At 42.1% G+C, this 26,818-nt stretch overlaps 1 long non-coding RNA gene across 1 annotated transcript; it reads right to left on the bottom strand.

Annotated features, from left to right (window-relative positions):
• Positions 1–214: 214 nt before the first annotated feature.
• On the bottom strand, positions 215–26,327 carry LOC125321791. Its single transcript, XR_007201691.1, has 3 exons — positions 26,049–26,327; positions 2,987–3,039; positions 215–613 (listed from the first exon to the last, which is right to left on the bottom strand). It is a non-coding gene; the product is annotated as an uncharacterized LOC125321791 (long non-coding RNA).
• Between the last annotated feature and the right edge of the window lie 491 nt (positions 26,328–26,818).

Genomic DNA, 26,818 nt, shown 5'->3' with positions numbered 1-26,818 from the left:
CTTTTAGACTGCACTAGCAAATACCGTAAAAATCAGATTCTAGAACTTCCTATAAAATCAGATGTTTTGAGAAAAGCCTGGAGCCTGTGCTCACAGAGTGGGTGGATGTCCTGAAAGAGCAGCAATTACTGTACAATAAACTAGTCAACATGTCTTGTGTAACTAGCATGAGTCTTTATTATGGGAATATCACCCATGCTGACAGATCAGGACAAGAAAACCACCCTTCTCCACGCACACGCACGCACGCCTGAGCAGACGGGAGGGCTACGAGGATGCACCACAACAGCATCCCCCAGCTCCAGCTGAAATCATGCTCCTCTTCTTTCACTCAGCACCCACCACAAGCCTGGAGATGGCTGATTTTGTGGGACAAATGGAAAGGGGACCCAAAACCATAGATTTTCTTCTCAACCCTCTGCCTGCCACACCCAGGACAGACACCGAATGGGCAGGGGGGTGGCCGAGCTCTCCCAGTGCTGCTTCTGCACTCGCACGAAGAGCCGTCGATGGCAGCAATGTCCTTTCCATTCACTGCATAGTACTCACATCCCCTGGTTTGCTCATGGGAGGGGGCAGACTCCGTACTTGCCACTTGAAATCTCACTTGAAACTTGAAGAGATGAGTGGGAGACAGAGAGAGAGACAGTAAAACAAGTTGGCATTTAAATTTGTCAATTAAATCCGCAAAGATTCACTACCTTGGATTTTTGCTGCATCACTCCCTAGTTATCCTCTTTCAATGCCTCTGTCTTCCCTTCTGCAACAGCCTCCTGTGCACATGCTGCCTTACAGAGCACCACAGATAATTTTCTGGTTTTTATTAGCTTTCCAAAAACACATGTAGCTGGACTCCTTCACTTCAGCCCCCTTAAAGTTTTATAGGGTGTCTATTGTAAAGCTAACTTCTTCATTCATTTGCTCATACAGGGAATATTTCCTTTGAACAGCAGGCATGTTCTGCTAGAAAAGTCCCTCTGGGAAAATATGAAGCTTTGAGAAATGTTCTGTCCTCCCTCAAAGAGGTCCCATCTGAACACAGACAACTTCTACTGCGATTTGACTATCAATAACCACCCCCTGCTGTACCAGTATCTGCTGAAGCACCGAGCTCTGCAGCCATCCATAACTTCCAGTGAAATGTAAGCAATTAACCCGATTTTAATGTTACACAGGTATGTTACCGACAGTCATCTGTAATTCTTTAACATTCTTCTCAGTGTAAATCACCTCAGAGGCAGGGCAGCCCCTTTCCGAAGGAATTTCAACAAATGCTGAGTTAATAGCCAAGGAGCAGAGAAATAGCTTTAAAAAGGAAAATATACCTCAAGATTTTTCACTAAAAGAACCCAAACAAACAAACAAACAAACCACAAACAACCCAAGACAAAAGCCTTCATTTTAAATTAATTCAAAATGTAAAAAGGCTTGGTAATACAGCTGCCCAAGAGAATGATTCCAAAGAAAATCTTTATGGGATTTTTTTTTTTTAAGGTAACTAAATTTCATATGATTGCACAAGAATAACCAAATATTTCTGCAGATTTGGAGTTTGAAACGCATTTTTGCATTTGAACCCTAATATTTCAGTTGCTCAGAGACCATGTAGGTGCATGGGATCCAAGTGGGTGTTGGGTGAAGGAAGGACAAAAACTTCTCTTTCATTTCCTTTCCAAATCCAAAATTCAGTCTTCTGCATTTAGGGTCAAAAACCCAAAAAGCATTCTCCTCCATGTTTGGGCTCTCCCACATGATGCCACCAGTGCACAAGAGTGCACCAGCAGCACACCAATTCCCACTGCATGCACTTTTCCTCTCCCACTGAAGCCATCCCAGAGAACTGCTCCTGCAAAGGGAAAGGAGCAGGCCCAGCTCTATTTTCAGTGTCACCCTGGCAACCGCTTTCCCCTCCATCTGGATGTCACATCAAAGAGAGATCCTGCCACCTCTCAGGTTTAACACAAGCTTTACAACTTCTGGGGAGGTCTCACAGCCTCAGCCCCGGAGACTGGAGAATATCTTCCTGCACACTTCCCTTTTGAAACTTTGGAGCATTTAGCTTTCACACAAAGAAAACCAAGAAAATATGGCCTAGTTATACTTTAAAAATTGGAAATCAAGACAATTAATTCAGGGAGTTTTGTGATTTTACGTTTATCTTTGGATATTGGAATGCCTGAGGTTAGTAGTACTGCCCCAATTTAGCCCAGAAATTTGAATTTGTGTTTATGCAGCTAATAAGAGAAATAGATTTTCCGTGTGTTTTACTGGAGTGCCTGTAAGGGAGCCATATTGTTTATCCAGCACAAATATCCAGGTTAGTGGGGTGGGAGTTTAGCCTTTCTGCCCCTACGCTCCCGGTGGGAGGCTGGACAACTCCCCCAGAGCAGTGTCTGCTCACCCTCCTTGCCCAGCCAGCCCCAGTCACTTCTGCTCCTCCAGCTTTAGGCCACCCACACCTGACCCTGGTGCTGACCACCCTCAGCCCTCACTTCTCCTGCACCAGTGGCAGCAACAACATCTCTGTGGGAGGGTGAGAAGAGAGGGATTTCTACTGGCATTTTATTCTACATTTATTTTTGTTTTATTGTTGTGTTGCTGATGCTTCAGAAGTCCCAGTCCTTCAGAGCATCCCTTGCTTGTAGAGTCACACAAGCTGGAATGCCTCATGAGGCCATTCAAGGTACAAGGACTGATCCTGAGTCAATCAAAATCAGGAAAAAAAGGTATTCACTTGTAATTATTTTCCATGGCCAGAGCTGCACAGTGCAGAGCAGAGAGGACAACATATGGCCTCTTTCTGAGGCAAATGTTGCAGCTGTCCATTGCACAGCCTTGAAGTGCTTTCCACCCAAGCTGCTCATGGTGTTTTGGCCTTGTTAAGTATTATGATGTCCATTTTAAAAACCTGTGCAACCTGTGGCCCATGGGGCTTCCTACAGCCACACAAATTGTCTGAGATACACTTGAAACTGCAGGGAAATACCATATGCCTTCAGTTCTGTCTTTTCCTCCCTTTGGCTGTTCTTTAGTGCATATCTGAAAGAAAAAATAGAAAAAAAAATTATGAAAAAGACCGTAACTCCATAACTTAGGGAAAGTAGTTATTCTCCCACAGTATCAATGAAACACTCCCACAGTCCATCACTGGGTCCACAGCCTCCCATCTGCCACTACTGCCAAGGAAATCAGGAATTACTAGAAACTGTAAGGAATTATGCAGTACCAGAGGTGAGAAAGTAGCATGTGTCTTTTGCTACCTGTTAAGGATGAGGACAGGATCTCTGACCAGGTTGCCAGTGCCTGGGAAAGGAAAGCTGACAGGCAACTTCCACATGCCTACCACAGTTACTCCAGGTCTCTGGAGCTGCTTTTGCCCATCCTCAGAGACACACAGAAGTGGGACAAAAGCTGGGTGGGTGGGAGGAGGATGTCTCAGACACCTGAGTATAACTGAGAGGTGCCCAGCTGGCAGTGACTGGTGCTAACAGCAAGTGAGGGAGCCTGTGCTGTGAAGTTCTACTTCTGTGTCACTTGCCAGGGGCAGTGTCTCAGGCCGATGTAACAAATAAACCTTTTTATAGGTGGATCTAGAAGCCTGATCCACATCCAAGCTCTCCATGACCATGGAGGAGTCTCATCTCCCATTAAATCCTGGTGTTTGCATGTGGGTAGCCACTGGATTAGCTACAGGTGCTGTTCTAGACCAAAACTTTACCTCTGTCTAACATCTTGGAAAAAAAAGGAGAAGAAAAAAGACAAAATCAACTTTTAGGGAATTAATTTACAGATAGATTATTACTAGTGAAGACAATAGAATCTGAGTGGAATAGGAGATTAAAACCCCCCAGAATTCTCTTGTAAGTACTGAAAAAGTATCCTAAATATACAAAGAAATTTCCATTTAGGATGACATTTGAGATGCACTGCAAGAAAAAAACCAAACCCGAATCAACCTTCCCTGTAAGATCATCAATACAGTTGCTCCAGATTAATGCTGATAAAACTGAAATCTGCCTTCCACCCACGTAAGAAATCTGTGATTAGCAGGTGGGAGATCACACACAGTTTGCAGAAAATTTATATATTTAAAAAAAAAAAAAAATCAGCAATGGAACAGAGCCGGTTGACTTCCCATTCTGGGTTTGTTCCCAATAGCACTTACGCAAAGTTGTGGGTTTTTCCTCCTTCAGGCAGATTTTGGTTGTGTGAAGCAGCACAACTTGCCCCAGAGCGCGCTGCAGAGCAGCAGCAGCTGCCTGCCACGAGCTGCTGTTCTGCAGGTCCCTGCTCCCCCGAGCATTGCTACAGCCAGGGCAGGAGTGAGCAGCACTGAGAGTGAGATGTGCCACTCCCTTAACGTGGCTCTAGTGCTGGAGGTGGAGAACATGTGGAGGAACATTTTCTTTCGAGCAGAGGCAGATGGAAGCAGGCACTGAACGGAGAGAACGTTTCTGATATGCTGTGCTCCCACAAAACCCACTGAATGTCTCAATACCAGGATTGCACTGAATTTAAAGGAGAGGAAAATAAGTGGAAAAGCAGAATGACTGAAGGGTCTATCAGATCTGACACTCCAAAAATATGGGAGACAAGTGGGAGAAAGGTAAGCCACACTTCACTCCATGTCTGTAAGCAATGAGTGCTGGTGAAAAAAGACACAGATCTTGCTCCTGACAGTGACTGGGTCTGATATCTTTGATGTATTTAAGTTTCCAGTTTCTCAAGCAGAACAGGATAGTAGAAATTTAACAATCCCACACTCCCAACACAATGAAACATGTAAGATATTTCTAACAGGTCTGTAACATGAAGGTAGAAAAACAAAGGAGAAAAGATTACTGAACTAATGATTAATCTTGTCACTTGGGATGGAGAGGGGATTGTGATTTAAACACGAGGAAAAAAGACAACTTTGGGGATGGCCAGGAGGACCAAAATCACCTTCAGGAGAGGGACTGGAGATGGGAGAGGACAGTGCTCTGCTGACAGGTGTCTGCTGAAGGAGCCACACCACCAGGCTGTGTGGCTCAGAGGCACTCAGGTGGTCCCCAGCACAGCCAGACTGTCAGCACGTGTAGGGACTGGGCTGGTCAGAAGGGCCTCTAACTGCCTGTATAAAAAGAAAAAAACTATATATATATATATATGGTTTGTTATGTGTTTGGTTTTAGACAGAGAATATAAACGAATGGTTTGGAATTTTTCCTGTGAGGTTCTTGATTTCAGAGACAGGGAGGCTGAATGAGGTTGCAAAAGCCAGTCAAGCACTCACAGGCTTTCTTGCATGTCTGATTCTCTCTCTGGGCTCTGCTCCCCCTTCCTCCTCTGGAGGGGGCCCACCTTGCAGTTTGGGAAACATTGCTGTAGGATAGAAACTGGAAGGTAGGCGAGGAGCTGGAGGCTGTTACAGGGAGTGTTTTAGTTTGACAGGGTAGGAAAAAAATGGAGCAATCTGCAGTAATGGCAAGGGAAAGTTTTGTTGTGTTTGTTTTGTTTTGCTTTTTACTCTGTGCGACTCCTTTGCTATTTCATTGAATTCCCGACCTCTCCCTCTCCAGTATTGCTCCATCCCTCCTCAGCCATCCTCTGAAGCCTCCCACTCACACGTTTGTTAAGGATTAATTATTTTCTTTACACTCACCCTTGCCAGCCCTGGCCTTCCCCACATATTCAGAGCTTTACCAAGCTCCTTCACCTCTGCACAACCCAACTTCTGCTCGCTCAGAAACCCCCTGTTTGAGAGACAACAGACCTCTATCCAACTAGCCAGGACCATTCTTTCTTTCCCTCCCTCAGGGCAAATCACCGGCCCAACCTCGAAGCCAGGCCTTCCCTTGACCTTGACACTGGGCATGTGCTGCCACATCACCCAGAAAGTCTCACATCCCTGCCATCGGTTCCACCTGGGCTCCAAAACCCCTTTATTCTTGTTTTGGCCCTGGAAAACTGAAGAAAGCAGCAGGAAATCCTACAACTGGCCTTTATCAGATCAGTCTGGTCTAGGCAGAAGCTGATGCACTCTGTGCTTGGGCAGCCCAAGGGCTCACAGGAATGCTTATCCCAAGGGGTTGCAGCCAAGCTGCTCCAAGGAACTGTGGCCACCCTGGCTGCCATGCAGGTAGTCCCAAGCACTGACCACACTGCAAATTGCAGGATAAACACTCTCCTTGCCCCCCAAAAACCCAACCCAGCCCACCCAACAGGTAGAGTTTGAATAGCTGCAGTTCTGTCCATCACCTGTATGACCAAAGTGCAATGCAGCTACATGAACTATAGCTTGTGTCCAGGGGAAGGCTGGAGGCAGGAGAGGGGAAGACACAAATCACCCAGGCACAGAGAGGAAAAGATAATGAGGAAAGCATGTATTTATAATACTTTTTTTTGCCTGCAAGGACACCTACACCTTACTCACAACAGGAGTGTCAAACACTCAGATCAACTAGAACTGGGGGTTTGGGAGGTGGAATTTTTGTCTGGCTCTTTCCCTTTTAATGAAAAGTGTTACTCCATCTCAGTAGCTGAAACTTAAGGAGCCTTGTGAGAAAGAGGTACCCTCTCCACTGCCACTCAGGATGAATACATTGATTTAAAGACAAAACAAATGTGTTTGTCCTTGAAACAACTGTGACACTGCTGGCTGGAAGAGCTGTTTGCATTTAAAATGGTATGAGAGTGTGAAGTGTGAAAGTTATATATACAACACAGATTAGAGAAGAGCAGCCTTTCCTCCTTACTAGGAGGATTTTTTTTCCCCTTTTTTTTTGCCATTTGGAGCCATGCATCACAGGTACTGATCGCGTTCTTCCTTTGCGTCCCGAAAAGCAGGAGGGTGTTTGCCTAAACATGCAAGCACAGAGGCAAGACTTGTGTATTTTATATAGGAAACTGCTTTTGTTTGCTGCCAGTTGGATACACAATGTGCTCTCTACAGGGGATCAAGATGTAGGGCTGTACAAACACCAAGCAGCAATGCCTTACATAACCGGCCCTGGGGGAGAGCTATGTGTCATGAGGAGAAACAGTTTTGCCAGGAAAGGTAAAACTCAAGAGGCGATGTAGAATTCATGGAAGAAAACAAGAGGCTGGTGGAAAACACAAACCCAAAGGAAACAAACTCTCTGTGCAGATTATCAGCAGGCAGACGGCTCAGTCGGAGCAGATTCACAGTCAATTCACTGCTCATTGCAGCGACTGCATCCGTAACTCTTCCCTCGTGGCATTTGCCTTGTTTGCCAGCACCAGGCACATGGGATTAAAAGCACGGGATGCTGCAGTGGTGCTGGAGATGGGACCAGATCTGGGGTGGGAGCAAAGGTCCACTGACTGTGTGGTTTGGGGAAAGGTGTTTACTGTGAGGCTGGTGGGGAACCCAAGGCAGATGCTGTCCCCTGAGTAAAGTGCTGGGCCTGGAAGAACCAGGGATCTTGGGGACCTGTTAATGCACCTTTGCTCCCCACCAGGGAACTCCCTGGCTGTGTGATGAGAACAAAGCACATTGGGCTCCCCCTAAGAGGGCTGTTCAGAAACTCTCTGTTCCCATACAAACCACTGTGGACCTACATGATCAAAATAACCCCAAAATGGCATGGAACAGTGGTTTTTTTTGTTTTGCTCATGAATGAATAGGTAGGTTCCCCCATGGGTGACTTGGAAAGACAGACCCTCTGGGAAGAGAGAGACACTGGATGAAAGAGTGAAACTATCTTGTAATTTGTTGACAACCTGAATCTTTGCATGCAAGAAGGTCACTCACTGCTGGGCCTGCTGAGAATGTGGCCAACTGTAAAGCAGCAGCTTTTCTAAACCTGAATCAAGAGAGGACAGTGAAAATATCACTGACCATCCCAGGGAGTACCCCGAAACTGCAGATTGCTCCCTGATGCACCAACAACAGCTTCTTGCATTTTAAGCCACCCTATTAATACTTATTTCTCTTTGGGACACTCCAGGATATCAAGTGACCTCTCCAAAGCCTTGCAGACCACATGGAGAGCAGGTACATGAAATCAGCCTCACCAGCACCATCCATTAATTTAAAAAATTAATGAATTAAGACCTAGGAAATTAAGAACATCCCTTCTCCACCTTCCTATTAGCACTGCCTTCAAGGATGATCCCTGTCTATACAAATGTCTTGGAAATGCAGGACACCGTAAGGAGCTGAAGGTCTTAACCAAGACATCAGTAAACATCCAAGCCAAGCCAACCTCAATGTTCTCTCTGATGATGTACATTATTCCTGCCACTTCACTGAGGTTGCTTCACCTGACAGCAAGCACTGGCCGATGATCACTGCAGAATTCCAAAGAAAAGATGGAAAACCTAATGTAAGCTGGAAGCAGCAGTGAGCTGCTGCACTGTGTCTGCTGCTAAGCAGGGAAATGGGTTTGATTTTTATAGATGTCTTTTGCACTTGAGAAAAGTACTGTAATTGCAGATACCAAACTGAGTAAGAAATGGCAGTTCTGCTGCCAGTGCAGACGAAACGCTCCCCAAAGCCTGTTATTAATAGAAAGGCAGGGGCATTGCTGCAAGATAAAAAGGCCAGGGAGAACTTTTAGCCATTTTCCAATTAGAAGGGGCTGGGGGGGAAGGAAAGTCATTCTAGACATATTCTGAGGTGAAGCAGAAGTCAGATTTATAGCGAACTTGCAGGCCGTGAATACAAATGTCCTGAACACCAAATATCGACTGAGCAGGGACACCCTGGCTGGCTCCCACCCGCTCCCATCCTGGGCCCTGCAGCTGGGAACAGGGAGTGCCACTGCCTTGAGCAAGAGGTCTGTGACCCAGGCTGAAAGCTCTGGAAAGAGGAGGGGAGTTTTGGTGGTGCTGCTGTTGAAAGTAGTAGAGCTTTGCTGAGGGCTTGAGAAGAAGTTGGGAGATACTCCAGATCTGCTCCTACGCCTTCTCTGTCTGTGAAAAATGTTCATAAGACTCAAAGCCTCAGAACTGGCAGCATTTTTTTGGTAGAAAAGTCAACAATTACATCCCAAACTTCCCAGCCCAAAAATCTGAAGGAGATCTGGGGAATAAAAGAATCTCCTTGCTCAAAAGATGCATTGTTACAGTGGGGATTCTGTAACATAACAAATTGTATTTAAAATATCAAAACCACAGAAAAAGACCATACAACAAGCCCTGTGGAGAACAGATGCCTAAACAGAATTTCAAGAAGAATTTCTATAAGAAGATAGTTTTGTAAGAAGTGATTTTGCTACTCCTTTGCAGTATTTTTTCTTATGTATAATCTTGCTAAAAAATGAAAATATGGAATTGGCATACCCTCCACCTTTCTCCTAAAACTGCTTTTTTTTTTTTTAAATAGGATTAACTGAACCAAATAACAACCTGAAACCCTGCTTTTAATGAACTCTATGGAACCTGAATTCAATTTGCAATCAGAGAAATATTTGATCCTGGATTTGGCAACTTCAATTTATGCTTGCAGGTCAGACACAACCATTAAATCTTTTCCAGAAGTATTTACAACCCTGAATCTGAAATTATTTGTGGTACTGGTTTAAGTGTTTGCAGGATTGGAGCATAATATACTTCTGAAAAAGGATTAATTGTTAATCTGTAAGGAAAAGGAGTTTGAAGTACAATTGCAGAATAATTTTCAAGTGTGCTGTTCTTTGGAGCGTGTAACACGTTCTTCTGGCCAACAAGATAAATCCTGAAAGCGTTGAAGTATTTTTTAGAATTTTACCTCAAAAACTTGATACTTTGATATTTTCTCAGGACCTCGATAAAAGAGAAGTTCATGATTTAAAATATTTTAGAATGAAACCTCAAGAAATTATAACTTATATTCCTTGATTCCTTAGTAGATTGTAAAACTCAAATTGAACCCATGCAAACTGACAATGAAATAGTGACTGACAAAACTGCAAAATATAAAATACACTTTAACCTCCCAATAAAAATCTATAATTATTCTTCCATTTTTTAAAGCACCGCAAATGGATTAGGAACTTGTCGGAATTACAGCTTTATTTCTATCTCCATCAAGGCAGTAGAGTATGACTGATAGGGAGAAATAAGTGTTTCCTAAATTGATAGGAAAACTTTGCTCTTAACATAAAAACGTGATAAAATGGAGAGATAATTTATGTAGTTCTATGATTTAGTTAAATAATTTATCTCTTCCAAGATAGAGATGATATTTTTAAGAGGCTTTATTCCTGTTGAAACAATTTTTGATAACAGATTACATGAGATGCCAACATATCATTAAGGGTCAGTTTTCCTTTTAATGTAAATCACTACAATTCTATCATGGAGGTTATCCAGTATGAGAGGTAAAAAAATATTTGTATAGCTCTTTGAAAAGTAAGCGTTTAATTAGTATGTTTTTATCTTGCACAATTGAGAAAGTATAAACATAATAATTTCAAAAATAAGTAAAATATCAGATGCTCGGCAAATGCTTTTTAATTTATAATAATGTACTTCATCATATACATTAGGTAGCATAACATTTCATCATGGAATAATTTTCAAAATGTATTTTATATTCAAATTCAGAACAGTTGAACAAAGTGAAATTTAAAATCCTACTTTTGGGGGAGAAAAACCCAATCAAATCTGTAACAATAAACGTGGATTTTTTTTCATATTTCTCGTTTCAAAATCAACACTATATTTGTTTGGGGTTTTTTTTGTTCCTCCCCTCCATGCTCAGTAATATCCCCTTTTTTAATTCATAGAATCACAGATCATCAGATGAAAAACAGCTAACATAATGACAGGCAAATTGCCAACAATCTTAGGTGGTTTTCACTGCTGAAAATCCTGAATTGTGAACACTCTTAAAACCCATAAATTACTGGCTTGGGAAGTGTTCCACATAGGCTGTAAAGAAGAGGCATGTAAGGGAAATGTAAGGCTTTTTTTCCCCTGGAGTGAATGAATGTCCATTTTCAGATCTGTGCCTCACATTCTTTGATCTGCTCTTTCCTTTATACTTTATATAGTTTAAAAAAAAAAAAAAAAAGTCCAAATGTAATCTGGAATTGGTTGAAATCCAAACAGGTCACCTGTGCAAAGCTGCCTGTACCTTGACTGTACCTTGACGAGGTCCTCCCCCTGTCTCAGCTATGTGGGAGCAGTTCCCAGCCTCTCATGCAAGTTGGGGCAGTTCTGCATTCCCTGAGCTAAACAAATATTGCACGAGGTACAACTTGATGAGGATTTAGGGATGTTTCAAAAACTGCAGGAAATCAAACAGTACCAGTACACCAGGCTGAGCAAAGCATTCCCTGCCTACGTGCACGGTGTTGGGGTGTGAAAGCTGGGGACAGGGCGCTGTGTTAGCCTTGTGTTCACACACAGGAAGGAGAGATTAATGGGAAGGTTTTCCTATACACATATGAGGGACAAAAAAAAAAATGTCTTCAGCTAGTAATCTGATTTTGGACTACAACTAAAGAAAAAATTTACACAAGGCATCAGGAATTAACAGGTTCCTTATCTTTGTATCAGTCCTAACATTAATTTGGGGTGCCATGGCTATGCCATAACAGAAGGCAAAGGCTGCAGCTCAGGTAACCAAACGCCTCCATGCATTGCAGGAAAGTCTGTTCCTGTTAGCTGAGGAGCACAGAGAAGTTCCCATAGCACGTGGCTCCCTGAGGCAGTATTAATTCATCCTAATGATTATTATGGAATGACTATAATAAAAAATGACTAATCATTCATTAATGATTATATTAAGTGTTTTATTTTGCATGGATGACAGCCTTGTACCAGGCAGTGGGTAATATCTGCTACCCTATTGCTGCCTGCTTGTCAGTGTATCAATCTTTATTATGCTCAAGGAAGTGGCCAGCATGAACATTTTACTACAACAGGTAATACCAGGAGCTCTTCCTTTATTTAAAGTGAAAAGTGTTCATCTCCTAGCCCAGAAAGTATTGATTTAAAATCCCACTAATCCTGGTTGAGAAATGCTGTATAATGGACCAACACTTTCCACACAGATTTTGTTAGAATGTCCAGTTAAAATACAGAAAAGAAGCCCCGTGATTTCCATATGCTCTTAAAAGATTTTAAGGAAATTATTTTAGCATAAGCATTTCTCTTTTCTTTTACTTCTTAATTTTAAATTTCAGCCGATTATCAACAACAATAAGGATGGAGAAAGGTACAAAAAATGTCCTTTTGTCTCTATACACAAATCAAATAATTTTTTTACTGTATAAAAAATTCCAAGGAGCAAATGCCTTTCTCCAATAGCATTGTCAGAATATTATAGATTTTTCTGGTTCCCTCACGTCTGCACTGCTCCTCTCCAGCATCAGTGCTTGCAAGCCACACTTCCTCTGGTTCAGAAGGTAGCTGGTGAGATAATTGTATTGATTTCCTTCACCCCTCCATGTTCTTGGCTCACCTTCTCCCTCCACATCCAGCTTCCTTCAATTACTTCAGGCAGTCTTTGCTGTCCAGCTCTGACCCTGTTACCCAGACAGGACCCCAGCAGCAGGGTCAGTTCCTCCCTCCCCTCCCACTCCTGTGCCTGATCCCAGCGCTTGTGCAATTCCCTCTGCTGATCCTTGCAAACTGGGAAGGCAATGCTGCCAAAGCCTGTAAAACCATCAGCTCTTCCTCCCCTGAGCCACTTGCCAGGGTGGCTTTCACCTGGGACTGGCTGGGCTGTTAGGTGGCTTCCCCTGTTCAGACTCTGCTGAGTCTCATCCATCCACCTATTTCTGACTTGAAGTGTTTCTCCTCATGGATTACACCACGTTGTGCCTGGCAGACAGACAGTCACCAAAAGGAAGGGCCAAATTAGGGGGCTAAATGCTCAGAAATGACCACTCACAAAAGCAGCAGCAAGAGCTGCGTAAAAAATGTACCAGCCTGGAGACCTCCAGCTTTGGTACTTCAGTTTGTCTTTTTCCTGGTGTTCTTTGCCACAAGGGAAATGAGGAAGGAGTCATAGGCACTTTTACTTTCCATATTAACCAGAGTGGTTAGGGACATTCTTTTTGTTTGTTTGCTTGTTTGGAGGGTTTTGTTTTGGTTTTTTTGGTGGGTTTTTTGGGGTTGTTGTTGTTGTTGTTGATCTTTTCGTTCAGTTTGGTTTTTTTATTTATTAATTTTGAGTGGTCTCAGTTTCAGGGAAGATTTAGTGTGTGGCATAAGATATGTGTGTCTCACATACAGTGGTGCTGCCTTTCATTTGCTACTCTCTCTGGGATCAAAGCTGCCCCTGAGCATGAGATGGTGACAGGAATGGCCTTGCTCTGTTTCTTTGCTGTTGAGAAGCAGGTTTGGGTTTGCAGTTTCCTCTTGCTTCTTTTTTGGCATCTGGTGTTACTGCACAGAAAGCCTCAGCAGCATAGAAATCAGGCAGTTTCTCACAAATTTACATTTCTCATGAAGCTTCATTCCAACAAGATCCCTTATTTATGCAGAAGAAAGATACTCCTGTAGTTAGTGCTGCAGTCCAGGCATTCAGAGCTGTGCTCCAGGCTTCTCATGTGGCTGGGGGATTGTGGTACCACCATGCCCTATCCCTATGTGTACAGAGCATTTTCATATTTCACCCTGGTTCTGGGAGTACAGCATACCTGGGAGATGCTCTGCTGTCACACTGAGTGCTGTGGAGAGACAGAACTGCCAGCTTGTGACGGGGACTCGCTGGAAAGCTTCCCAATTCTTGCTGGGTTCAGCTAACAGTGGTTTCCTAGTGTTGCACATGAGTATTATGGCTGGACGAGCTTTAAATGACCTGGAGAACAGATTTTTGACAAAAATGTGCCTCTTGAATAGTCAGTAGTGTGGGTACCACGCTTTACATCCCCACATTATTCCTTTCCTTTGGGGGACAGGAGGGATCCCACAATCCTTGGTCTCCAGCTCCAAGACTGCATGAATATAACACATCTTCCAAACTCCCCATCTGCGGTCACAAAGCCAGAGTCTAAATCATTTGTAAACATGAATTGAAAACTTGCATTCCTGTCATATGTAATTGTGTTTACACAAATATACCTATGTGTGTGCCCATATATATGCATACATCTTCATGAACTGAGTTATGAAAATATATTTCATCATCTTATAAGACTTGACAGTCAGCAGCTGCCTGGGTGCAGGAATCTTCCTTCTTTTAAAACTTCAGAAGGTTCAAACACGTCTCTGTTTATAGGATATAAAAATAATTTTGATTCTGTATTTCAATGTAGCAAAAAGCTTGACAAAGCTGAAATCTTGTGTCTCCCAAACTCCAAATGCTAGTGAGTCTTTCAAAAGTTTGCTGAAGGAATGCCTGACCACTGCTTTACCTCCCAACCCCCTGTTCTACTCCTTTCAGATAATAGACTGACTTTCCTGTTTAGGTTTGAAACTGTAAAGCTGGTCTTTCAACATCAACAGCCTGTATGCTGAATCCTAAGCTTATATTTACTGACCTGGAAAAAAAAAAATCCCCATTACCTTCTGAATCAGCAGTCATTTCAATGCTGTGCAGAACTCACAGAAGTAGACATGCAAAATTTAACACCAGTGCAAAGCACACGAGGAGCAATCAGGGCTGGAACAAACAGTTTGATGAACCTGAAAGCTTCTTTAGAAGAATACTGATAGTCCATTTGCAAGTGAGAAAACTGCTTGAAACGTCAGTGATTTTTTGGAGGGGGGGGGAGGTTTGTGTGGAGGCTTTTGTTTGTTTTGGACTTCGCTGCAGAAAAATATCGTGTTGGTTTATGTATTTTAGAGTCACTTGTGCGACAATAAGGAATATAAAGCAGTAAATGCAGCTCCCCATAAGAGTGTAAATGCTTTGAGTGTAAGTGCTTTGAGACAGCAAATATAGGAAGAAAGCTGGCAAACTCTAAACATCTCATCTTTTGAGTCAAAGCACTGTGCAGTGCCCAGCATGTGCTCTAGAAGTACCTATATTCCTCACTGGAGGGAGAAGCCCATTCCCACACAGAAATTTTATGCTTGAAACGAGGTGATCTCTGGGGTACAAGTGAGTCTGTGCAGAGAAGCTGCCCCCAGTAAGATCCAGACCTGTGACTTAAGCTCCAGGACACCAAGGTTTTACAAACCAATAACGTGAAAAGTAAATGCAGATTTAATAACATTCAAAACCTGAGTTTTGTATTGTAGACCCTGATCAGAACATTCAGTCTCTGAAGTTTTGCTGAGGTTGTGTCTGAGAATGAATTTGCTCTAACTTTTTGTTTTGTGGACATCCTCAGGGGAAAAGGGTGAACAGATGAGAACTGTGGAAGTCAGTAAGGTACCACATTAAAACACAGCAGGTCAGAAAGATGTAATTTTGTGCTAGGCTGCTGCAGCATGTAATCATCCTTGAAATGTCTCATTTCTGTCAGGAACAAGTCTACTGTATCAGTGAGTAAAAGAAGTAGGAAGGAACACATCATTGTGAAAATTCAATGTGGTTGATGAGGCACCATAAAAACCCCTCATGTTTAGTATAAACAAACAGACATGACATTATGCCCACAGAAGGATGAGGAAATGCTCCATCAGGAGAAAAGGACATGGAAAGTCCACCTGAAAGAAACAGATGAAAGAAATGGAAACATCAAGAAATGGGGAACAGAGGCAGATGGACACAAAGGTTCTGTTAACGGGCTGGTAAGGGGCAGCCTGACTCTGGGAGTTTACTCTGGAAATTCTGTCACCCAGATAAAGTCCTCACTGAATTAAAACTGGATGGAGTTGATTCCAGTTTTGCATCCCATGTAAAATGGACCTCCAGTTTGCTTCTGGAAGGAGCTTACAGTGTATTAGTCTCTTCTCCCAGCTAACAAGTGATAGTACAAGAGGAAACTGTCTGAAGTTGTACTGGGGAGATTTAGATTGGATGTAAGAAAAAAATTTAGTCACCAAAAGGTTTGTCAAGCATTGGAACAGGCTGCCCAGAGAAGTGGTGAAGCTGCCATCCCTGAAGGCATTTAAAAGACATGCAGATGTGGTGCCTGGGGACCCAGTTTAGTGGTGAACTCTGCAGTGCTGGGTTAATGGTTGGATTCAATGATTTCCAATCTAAATGATCCTATGATTCTATAAGAAAAATTGCATATGCAGTAATTCAACGGGGGACTGAGTCCACCCTGGCTGCCTTTTCTTTTAACCTCCTCCCTTGTCTCCTTCTCGTCACCTTTTTGTATTAAAACCTTTGGATCACCCGTTGAGATATTCCGTAACAGGTGAATTTGAACATGGGGATAAAAACAACCCGTGCTTTGGAAAGAGCAACCCCAGGCATGCTGTGAAAATCAGGTTTTTCCTCCAAAATGAGAGCCTAGGTAAACCCTGCTTATTCCTGTGAGGAGCTCAGAGATCTGGCTCTCAGAGCACCCTGCTTGGTGGCTGACAGGGGTGGGTGGCAACCTGGGGTGACCCTGGTTCCAGCCCTCCCTCGCTGCCACACTACCTTGGCCTTATCCGCACTCAGGGCTGCTGTCCTGGTGTTCCCTTCCTGCTGCTGTGGCAGCAGTGGGATCAAACAGAGCCAGTGAGTCAGCCCTCAGAGCCAGGAGAGCTCCATCTCCTGCCAGCCCCACGTAGGCACTCACTGAAGTGGGTCATCCCAGGCCTGCCTGCTTCCCGGGGTGGCTTCTTGGCTTCTGGAGGATGAGTCCCTCCTCTGTGCTGCAATGCTCCAACTGTTAGAAGCATCTGCCCTTTGCTGGCACTCAACACTGGGACCTTGGGGATGTGAACTCATTTCTGAGAGTGAATATATTCCAGCCTCTTCCCCTCCACAGCTCCCCATTTTTCCCTTCAGCCCACTTCCCAAAAAACCCCCACCCCAAACCACAATGCCCAAGCCTCTCATCTCTGAAAGAATTGCTATTGCTGAACTGTGAAAAGGAGGGGAAGGAGACAAAAAAAAAGAAGAAATGGTTTCCATGGCAAATTTGCAGGATTTAATCTCAGCACAAAAAGAAGAATTTTAACATTCTTTCCCTGTTTTAGAACAGGCTGGATAGCAAATGAAATTGTCTGTTGTGTGTTGGCTTTCAAGGGTATCGCACTGATTTATGTCCACAGAGACTTTGTCCCAGTATTTTCTTATTTTGTTCTTCTAATCAGAAAGTTGCTTATCACTGCCCTGTGAAGAAGATGAACATATTTTAAACCAAGAGCTTTGTCCAAAAGCTAGTCAGAAGCCTGCAGAGCTTGCTAGGAAATAACCAAGTTTCTAGAAGTTTCTCCCTTCTGAAACTCACTGTTGCAAGCACTGATATCAATGATATTGTTTCCTATTTGGCTCTTCCATGTGGTACTGGGTGCCTCAGTGGAAATTACCCTTTCTTAAAATGCTCCAAATGTCTTTTCTAAACTGGCTGCAAATATCTGATTTGTTGGTCTTGTGACCCAAGACACATTCAGTGTATGGATATAGAGAAGACTTCATCTCCCCCTGGAACATCAGCAGTGTCACACTGCTTCTGGCTTCAAACACTTATTTTTTCCCACTCAGGTGAATTCAATCAAATTGATCTGGGAGGAGAGTGACTTTCTGATTGGCATCAAGTCTGCACACTCTTCAGTTTTGCAAGATATAAACGCATCCACAAAGCCTGCAAATGATCAAAGATTATTAAATTAATGGATCTTTTGTCTTCTGTTTCTTTCACTGTGGTGACCATTCTCAAATGTTCCTGATAAATAGCTTCTGTCCCACCTCTCAGCTCCACTTTCTTCTACAAATCACACAAGTTCAGAGCAGATACCAGGAAGTAAATCTCCTAGATATGTTTCCAAAAAAGCAGCACCCATACTGTTGATAAAACCACCTCTGTACTTTGCTGACACATATCCCAGCTTAGCACCCTTTTTATTGAGAAACAATAAAAAAGTGAAATAGTAGGGAAAATACCAGTCTACGTTTAGTTTATGTAAGTGAAGCAAGATTTTTGACTTCGGGTTTTCAGCTGGATTGCTCCTGTTACCCGGAGGGATTTTAATGGAATAGCAAAATCAGTATATGTTTATTTGTAGATAACTAATTGAACAAAAACCTATACATTGAAAAATGCTAAAATGTACAGGTAAAATTGAGTTGCATGAGATCCAGTTCATTCTTCAACTGTAAGTTCCTCTTCCTTGCTCTTTCCTTGTATAAGAATATTCATGTTTCTATATTATGCTAATTTCAAATATTTTCCTTGAGACCTCTACCATGTTTAGTTAATTGTTAGGTCTCAGTGCACTGAGTACATAGGTATGTCCAAATATCAGCATTAGGGATTTTTGAGGATTCCAGTCCTGCTTGTCCCTACAGAATAACTAATTACATTATGATCTTTGTAAAAATGCGTAGATATGTAGATTAGTTTTTCTCTCCATCAAAATTTCTACACAATGTTCCAAGAAGAAGTAGACCCAACATTCAAACTCAGACCAAAGTTTTTGAACCACCTTGCATTTATTAAAAAAAACCTCAGGCAAAACCAAAAGGATTTGTTTGGGCTCTCTTATAAGTCCTGAGACACACCTGTGCAGGAAGTAAAAGGATCTGTCAATCCTTATTCTGAGATCAGTGTCTGCACTCCAGGGCTGTTTATTATATGTGCAGCTCCTATAGGTTTTGGTGGAGGTCTGGGTGCTTTCCACCTGTGGAAATTCTGTGTCATTATAGGATTCTAAAGACCTAAACATAAGAATCCTCTTGGCATCACCAGAAAATAAATTGTGATAGAAATGGCAGTTCCTGCTCTAAAGTACCCACAGTTAAAGTTTGGGAGTTTTCTCCATTTTTATTTTCCAAAAAGAAACAATACAATAATCCTAGATAAGTAGGTATTACCCTTTTTTACAGATAAAGGTAGAATTTGCTGCTTCTTATGAATAGTGAATACCAATAAGTAGAGCATAAGCACATGCTTTTTTTATTGTTTAGACTTCTAAAATGCTTGTGAAATTATATATACATGTACTTTTAATTCCTCTGTTGCATTTTTTCAAAAGTTTTAATAAAAAAGCCTAATCAACAGTACATAAACATTCAACAGTGTTAAAATAGCAGATGCACAGGTAAAGTTCATGTTAAGGTGAAAATTTTCAATGAAAATTTATGACAGAGGCACCTTAATTCTGTTGAGTTGGCTCAAGAGCTGCTCAGTCTTTTGAGGAGCTTATTCTAAATCTAACAATTTAAACCTAAACAGAAGAGATTCTGAGAAAGATCTTCGGCTAAGAAAGGAAAGTGTTTACAACCCATCTTAATCGGAATATAGTGAAGATGGAATCCATCTGGAAATCATTTGTCATTACACTTCCACCTCTAAACTTTTTTCCCCACTAGCGCTGGTGAAAAGAAAGAGAAAATAATTTCATATCAACAAAACATGTTGTTACAACAGGTTTGGGTTTTTTTCCATTACATTCCCAATATAGAGAAGCTTTCTTTGGCTCTGTTGCTTGCGAGTCACAGACGGTGAAGTGGAAGATGTAAAACTCCATCAGACACAGTTCTCTGAGGATCCCTGCACACGTTAGTCGGCACATCAGCTAATTATTTTTGCAGATTAATCAAATCTGCGTTTGTCCTGAGCTCAGTGCAAAGCTAAGTCCTGCTTATAGAGATCCTGATGATTTCGTTTCCTTCAGCACACCCAAATTCACACGGTGGCTCTAGAAGGAATTTTTAATTGCTGGTAATTGCATATGAGCCTCCTAATGAGTCAGATGAGTTCTTGCTTTCCTACTGCATTCCAATGAATTCATCTGGGTGTGGGAGCTGGGGAAAGCTTGTTAAATATAGAGCCCTGGCACTGAGAGACAAATGCAATGCTGCAGGACTGCTGCTGTTTCTTAAGAGTTTGGGCTGGGTGAGGGCTGTCCTTGTTAGCACTTTGTAGTCTTTCATAAATTTCTTTTCTAATTCAAATAGCAGAACTAGAGAGTGTTAAATATGCACTAACATGATTTACTTGCTGCCTTCATTTTCATCTTTAGAAATACAAACACTTGTGTATTTGTAGGTCTCTTTTTCAGACAGATGCCAGTACCTGTTTTCTAGGTATGTGCATTAAAGGTTAATCTCATTAAAAAGCCTATGAAGTACAAAACTTACAGGAAAAACTGGAAAAAAAGTATACTCATTAATTACTAAACTGGCTTTGCTGAATTTTTTGCAAGAGTGCTTCAGAGCAATTGCAATGCTTTTTCTTGGTGTATTAAATACAGCCAACATTAATTGAGTAAACAAAAATCAGACCTTGAAAGTGTTCTTAGGAAGTATCATCATCTGTCATCTTTGTCAAAATTACAGCTGCACAGCATGTATGGATCTCTACATGTACTCTCATCTACAAATGCTTCTTGGCGCACATATTTCTAGAGGTGATATACATTGATTTAATTCATGATTCTACGATTTTCTGGCCAGTCTCCGTCCACATCCACACACAGAGAGTACAGTCCATTTCTCAGTGTAGCTGTGCTTAATTCATGGTCAAAATGCAAGTAGGGCTGATTCAAAAAGCAGAGTATTTTCACCTCTATATGAAAGCTCTGTAAGAGCTCTCTGGGCAACCTCTGACCACCATCCAAGTCACTGGACTTCCAGTCTGACATCCACCCAGCTGGAAGGCTGCTTTTGCAAGTGCCATTTGCTGACAACACCTTCTATTATGTAGCAGTGAATTAAGTCTGGAGATTGCTTTATTTTTTAGGAAGAAGTTTCAAAGAGCAGAGAGCACTGCAACAAAGGAACAGCTACCCAGGAGTGAGGTCCATGTTCTATACTTCAGAAATGTCTTTATGATAGGAAATCTATCAATTTGATGTGAAAAATACGTCAAAGTCGTGTTCTGTTCTCCAGCAGTAAGGCCTGGCCACGGCATACCCTCAGTCATACCGTGATGAAGAACATTTCTGGTTCTTTTTAAACAACATGCTCTAGCTAAATTGTCAGGCTATAGATAAAATTTACCCAATGATTAATGCATGCTATACCAGCTTGGTAACATTTCAGACCGCTCTGTACTGAATAACAAATCCTATAGATTTCCTTGCAACAATTAAAAAGGGGCCACAGAAATTTAATTATGGCCAAAGTCAGATTATTAGTGGTTAAACAGGCTAGATTCCTGGGCTTAATTTTGTTACTTGTTCAGAAAACACTGCAGAAACTAGTACAGGATGTAAATGAAGAGGGCAAGCAGGCATTCAAAAGGAAAAAGAGTTCAGGGTGTTTCCCATGTTTTCAGTTGTAATCCTTTCTTTTCCATGGAGCCGCTGCAGTGGCATGTGATCTATAATGGCTTCTCAGAGGCTGTATCGATATTTGCTGACAGCAGAGTAGGATGATGTGAGTGTTCCAGGCTTCAGGCTCTGTCAAGCAGCACCTTCTTTCCACTTTCCCTGAGCTTGGGTTTATCTTCACCAACTTGTCCCTGTCTCCTCTCCTTGTTCATGTCACTTTCTTCCCACACACATTGGTGCTGACTATTCAGTCAGTCCTAGCCGACAATTCAGGATTTCCAGACTCAGTCTCCTCATTCAGCCCATTCTTTCTCTCTTATTTTTCCTTCTTCTATCCCTGCTCTCATGTACAACTCACTCAAACACACACTTTACACCCATGGTCCATCTCTCTTGTTCCCTATCTGACCTGCCTCTTTCCTCCCCCCACCATATCTTGACTTCTTCTCTTTTCATCTGGTAATGCAAGATGTGATCTGTCCATCTGCATTGGGCTGTTCTCTCCTCTGACAGAAAATGGAGTTTGGGATTCATGCCCCATGAAACAGTTGTATAAACTACATCACTATGACAGCATTTCTTGGAATCAGGCCCTGCAGTAGTAGAAGTCCTTGAACCTTGCTCATGACTATCCACTTTTTTCCCCCATCTCTTGGAATAATGTGCCTTTCAACTCCATGTAGCTTTACATTCTCCTGAATGCTTATTATTCAGCTGTATTTTAAGTGCTCTTCCAGTTTTCCCTCTGCATGTGACCACCCACTTCTCCACCTACAGTCTCTATAATGTGATTTCTATCTGCTGTAGCTTATAACAGTTTAAATTATGCTAATTTTATTCAGAGATTAAAGTAAAAATCAGTTTGACTATTATTCTGCCCATATACTGTACCAGTGCTGGTAGTTATTCACTTCAGAAATGAACATGGCTAATAAGATAAGAAAATTACACTTGCATACAGTTAGTCAGTTTCATATTTAATTATCAAGAAAAAAAATTATTTCCATGTCTTCTTCTTGAAGCAAAATTAACCCTTTTGCCTCTGACTATGCTCACTGTTGAAACTCCAATTCATACCACGCTAAGTGCCCTCTCTAACACCTTGAGATTTGATTTCCTAAATCTCTTAGGCCAGTTCAGTAAATATTTTTTCTTGAAATACCATGGGCAAACACATCTACATGCATCACTGTAGGCCATGGAGGCCGTGCCTTGGCAGCACACACAGCAGGGAGCACACTCCCAACAACCTCACTCCTTATAAAAGCACGAGAGTTCGTTCAGCAAAACATTTCCTGGTCTAATTTTGTTAACGTGTCATGAACAGACTGGTCTCCAAATCACTCATAAATTTAAGATTAAACTTCTTAAACATTTACTGTGGCAACAAAAAAAAAAAAGTGCTTTCAGGATTTAAGATGGCCATGATATGCTGTCAGAAGGGGCCAACACACTCCCACTCTTGCTATAAATAACGAACCAGAACACAAGTACAGGCTGGATTTAACTGAATTTCTTCAATCGCAGCAAAGTACACTTTGCTACATGGTGAAGAGATAATGTGTCACAACACATTTTGCATAAAGTGAAGAATCTATCCATGAGAAACACTTCTGTTTTGGATTTCCCTCCAGCCAGCACCATGGCAGGGTCCCTCTTGCTAAAAGCTGTCTAAATCTCCATCTGAAGCAAGTGGACACCACCTTGCAGAGGGAAAGAGAGGCTCAACCATCCATATGCAGGTGGAGTTTGGCATGTGGAGCTTCACTCCCATTGCACGTGGATGGGCAGAGTGCTCCAAGAACTCCTGAACTCACCTCATGTCTCTGACAGAAGTTCAAAACATGTTTTAAACCCTTTGGTTAGTTTTTGATAAAACCACGGGTGAGGGAAGAGAACCAATTCTGCTGAAAGGGGTTAATTTGGTTTGTGCATCACCTTTGAGAATATGCCCCTGTTTTCAAAAAGCATTTGTCAGCAGTGGTGAAAGCCCTTCTGCCAAACCAGCATCCTGTCCTGTGAAAGACAGTTCAGGGGCAGACTAGAAGTAAGAGCACTTCTGGACATCATGTGTCCGAGGGCTAGGATACTTTCGGAATATTGGCAATAAAAGTCAATTTGCTTGTGTTGATTCACTAATATCTGAATGCTCTTGGTTGCAAATTGCAAATTTATCTCTCTGTGACTGCAGAGTTTAATCCACCATGAGCAGCTCAAATGTTCAGCCAAGTCAGTGCAAACCAGCTATTCCATTTAGTCTTTTGACAGCATTTTACAACCACACCTAATTGCTACCAAGGATGTAGGGCAATGGAAAATCAGTCATAACTACTACAGATGCTCTGCCTTTCCTGTTATTGGACTTTCTTTATTTTGTTAATGTTGTGACTGTTTCTGACCTTGCAAAATTTATTTCTTTATCTAATACTCAATGTGTCAATATGGTCCCTATACTTTGATGGGCCACAAGCTACATGTCCATAGTCATATTAAACACTACAGTTTAAGTTACTTAAAGATTAGGTACATTTTTATGGCAATTCAGTATATTTGTCTCAAAAAAAAATCTGGAGAAGTCATACTGTTTTACACTCCCTTTTCCAGCAGATTTTAATTTTTAATATTTTTAAGCACACACACACACACACACACACACACACACAGAGGTAGATTGTTGTCCTCTCTGTCAACAGAAAGACTTATGGGTGAAATTTGCATTTTATCACCACTGGAAAACCTACAGTGCCCTTGCCTAGAACATCAGGAACATCTAATCCCTTAGCACATGCAGGAGAACCTTTTTTTGCAATAGCAAAACCTGGCTCTCTGCCTGGGAGGTTGAATTTCTTTCAAGCTAGCATGCTTGTGGGGATTTAAATACCTGATTTAGTGTTTTTATGTTTCTTCTTAGTGCATTGAAAGTGTTTCTGAGCACATGACTGACAAAACCAGCAAGAAATTTGGATGCCCTGCATTTAAGAGATGAAGACATGTTACAGAGTAATATCGGTTTTATAATAGCTACGATTTGTTATTCTGGACCATTGCAATTACTGGGGAAAAAATTGGGAAAAATGTGTATTTATGTTTATGTAGCACACCCAAAGATGCACAGCTGGGGTGGTGCCTTGGCATGGAATTACTCAGGTGGAGGGAACACCTTCATTTGCTTAAAGCAGGTATTTGTCCCAGCCTTTTCCCCTTGGGTCTTCTCACTTCTGTGACTTCCTGGACTTCCAGGACTGCTCAGCACCACCTTGACTGTCTCACTGTACCACATCTGCCTTCCCACAGGGGTTCTTTCTTCTACCCTCCCCCTTTCTACCTGCTCTAGTGGAAGATGTCCATGCCCATGGCAGGGGGTTGGAACTAAATGATCTTTAGGGTCCCTTCCAACCCAAACCATCCTATGATTCTATGAATGGCAGTAAAGCAACCACGTTTAAAAACAGTTATCTCACAGCAGTGACATTATATCTCCTTTCTGACATGACCTGTTCAGTGTTGCTCTTCAGGAAAGAAGTTCTGTTCTCTCCTGGTTCATCAATAAGTAGCTTTGTATAAATCATTCCCATTAATGATTATGTCTTCGTGATCCAGAAACCTCAAAATGAAGTGCATGACAATTTTTCTGTTAACAGGGTAACAGGTTTTATAGTAGCAGCACCAACTGGAGCCTAAATGAGTGGGTGGGAATAGGCAGAAGTCTGGTCCCATGATCACTGTGGCAGTGCCCATGTTCTAACTTGGCTTTATCTACTAGGAATCAGCCAGTCTCTTTAAGTCCTGGACTTAGTTTTAAATGTATCCATTTAAGCTTCCTTGGATCTCTGACACTCAATAAACCATCTGCACTGCCTTTGAAGAAAAGCATTAAGCTCTGGAGGGAAAGTCAAACTCTGCATCAAAATTAGCAATGATCAGCTGTGGTCCAGACCTGAATTACACTCAGCTTTACAAGAAATCAAGACTGGGGCTCTGAAAATGAAAAAAACTATTTGCTGCTCTGCAAAACTAAACACCTTGGTAGATCTGAAATGCTTCAATGGAATGGACTGTCCCTGGGCTCCACCCCATCACAAAAACCTCAGCTGGGCACTGGGATCTCTGCTCTCCTGGCACCTTCATTCTGGTCTCTTTCACAATGCTGCCACAGACGCTCCATATGCACAGAAAGAAAGAGAAGGCTCAGGCTTGGCAGAAGATTGAGCTGGACAGGGTTCTTTTCTGCTGACGAAGCAACAAAATGATCTGTTTTTGCCTGAAGTAATGATTGCAGTGTCACAGAAAAGCAACTGGTGCCAGAAAGTTAATCATCAGACCCTTTGCACACTTGCTTCCCACACCCTGAAAGTTCAGCTCTGTGTGTTAGTGCAAGCTCCTCATATTGCCATTGCAACCATGAAATCAGTTAACCTGATGTGACCATTCTGGATTTTACCATCATTTTTTCTTTGATATGTCTTAGCTGCAGTCAAGGTATTGCCAGGTAAATGAAATCCACGTTGCTGCATCACCATTGAACTGCTCAAATTAAAATACACTTCAGTATTTTATTTTGTTATCACACCAAAGTATTAATTACCAAACTCATCTACAGATCCTCAAATGGAAATCAACACAGCCACTTCTCATATAGACACAAAAAAATTACTTGTAAGGTTTATATAGTTAAATGGTACAGAAATCCTGACTACCACTTAGGAAAGGTATATCTGGAAAGGACTGGAAACACAGGAAAACCTGCAAATCTTGCATGTTGAAAGCTCAAATCTTAATTATTCTTACTTAATGATATCTCATAGCATGACTCCATGCAGCTGAGGAAATAAATCCCTTACCTCCTTATGAGTCCAAGAATAGCTCTTCCTGCACAGAGCAATTGATGAGAGCCTTACCCAGATTAACGGGAGTGCTTTCTAGAGCACTCTGCTTGGAGGATCTCATCTTTCCAGTACTTGTTATGCTTGTCTGAACTCTTGTTTAACTCCTTTGCTGTTCTGCATTTCCCTCTGAAATATTGATTTTGATCAGAGGCCAGAAAGAGGGTGGGGTTTTCCAACACTTGAGCCATGGCAGCTGGGGCTGCAAGGATTAAAGACATCAAGGAAGAGGGCGTCCACTTCTCCAGGATCAGCACTTCACTGCCACTGCTGGGAGATTTCATAAATATTCACAGCCATTAGCTAATTACAGACGCTTGAATCAGCTCCCATTTTGCTCCTCTTTCGAAAGGTCTTTCTACACTCATTTCCCTCGTCACAGTTTGGATTTCTTGTTAGAAAAGTCAATGGTAACGAAGTTAAGGAAGAAGTTACAAGCCAGATCAATCCCTATCACTTTGTCTTTTGAGACAATTTGGGGAGCCCTGTGTGGGCTGTGCAGCCAGAGCCCATGGGGCTGAGAAGAACACTCGTGGGGTTAAGGTTCAAGCACAGCCTCCACCCCTCCCAGGCTTCAGGTTTATTTCAGTGTGTGTCTACACCAAATAACACAAATTTGGAAAAAATCCTCCAGCTACGTTCCTCCTACACAGCTTTAGATGACATTTGCAGCAAGGAAAATATACAAATTAACTATAAAAGCGTATCTCCTATCCCCGGAGATCACA

Source organism: Corvus hawaiiensis, chromosome 2, assembly GCF_020740725.1.
Source record: "Corvus hawaiiensis isolate bCorHaw1 chromosome 2, bCorHaw1.pri.cur, whole genome shotgun sequence".
Taxonomy (NCBI): domain Eukaryota; kingdom Metazoa; phylum Chordata; class Aves; order Passeriformes; family Corvidae; genus Corvus; species Corvus hawaiiensis.
The sequence above is the reverse complement of the archived record's forward strand: the minus strand, read 5'-3'. Positions and strand labels throughout refer to the sequence as shown.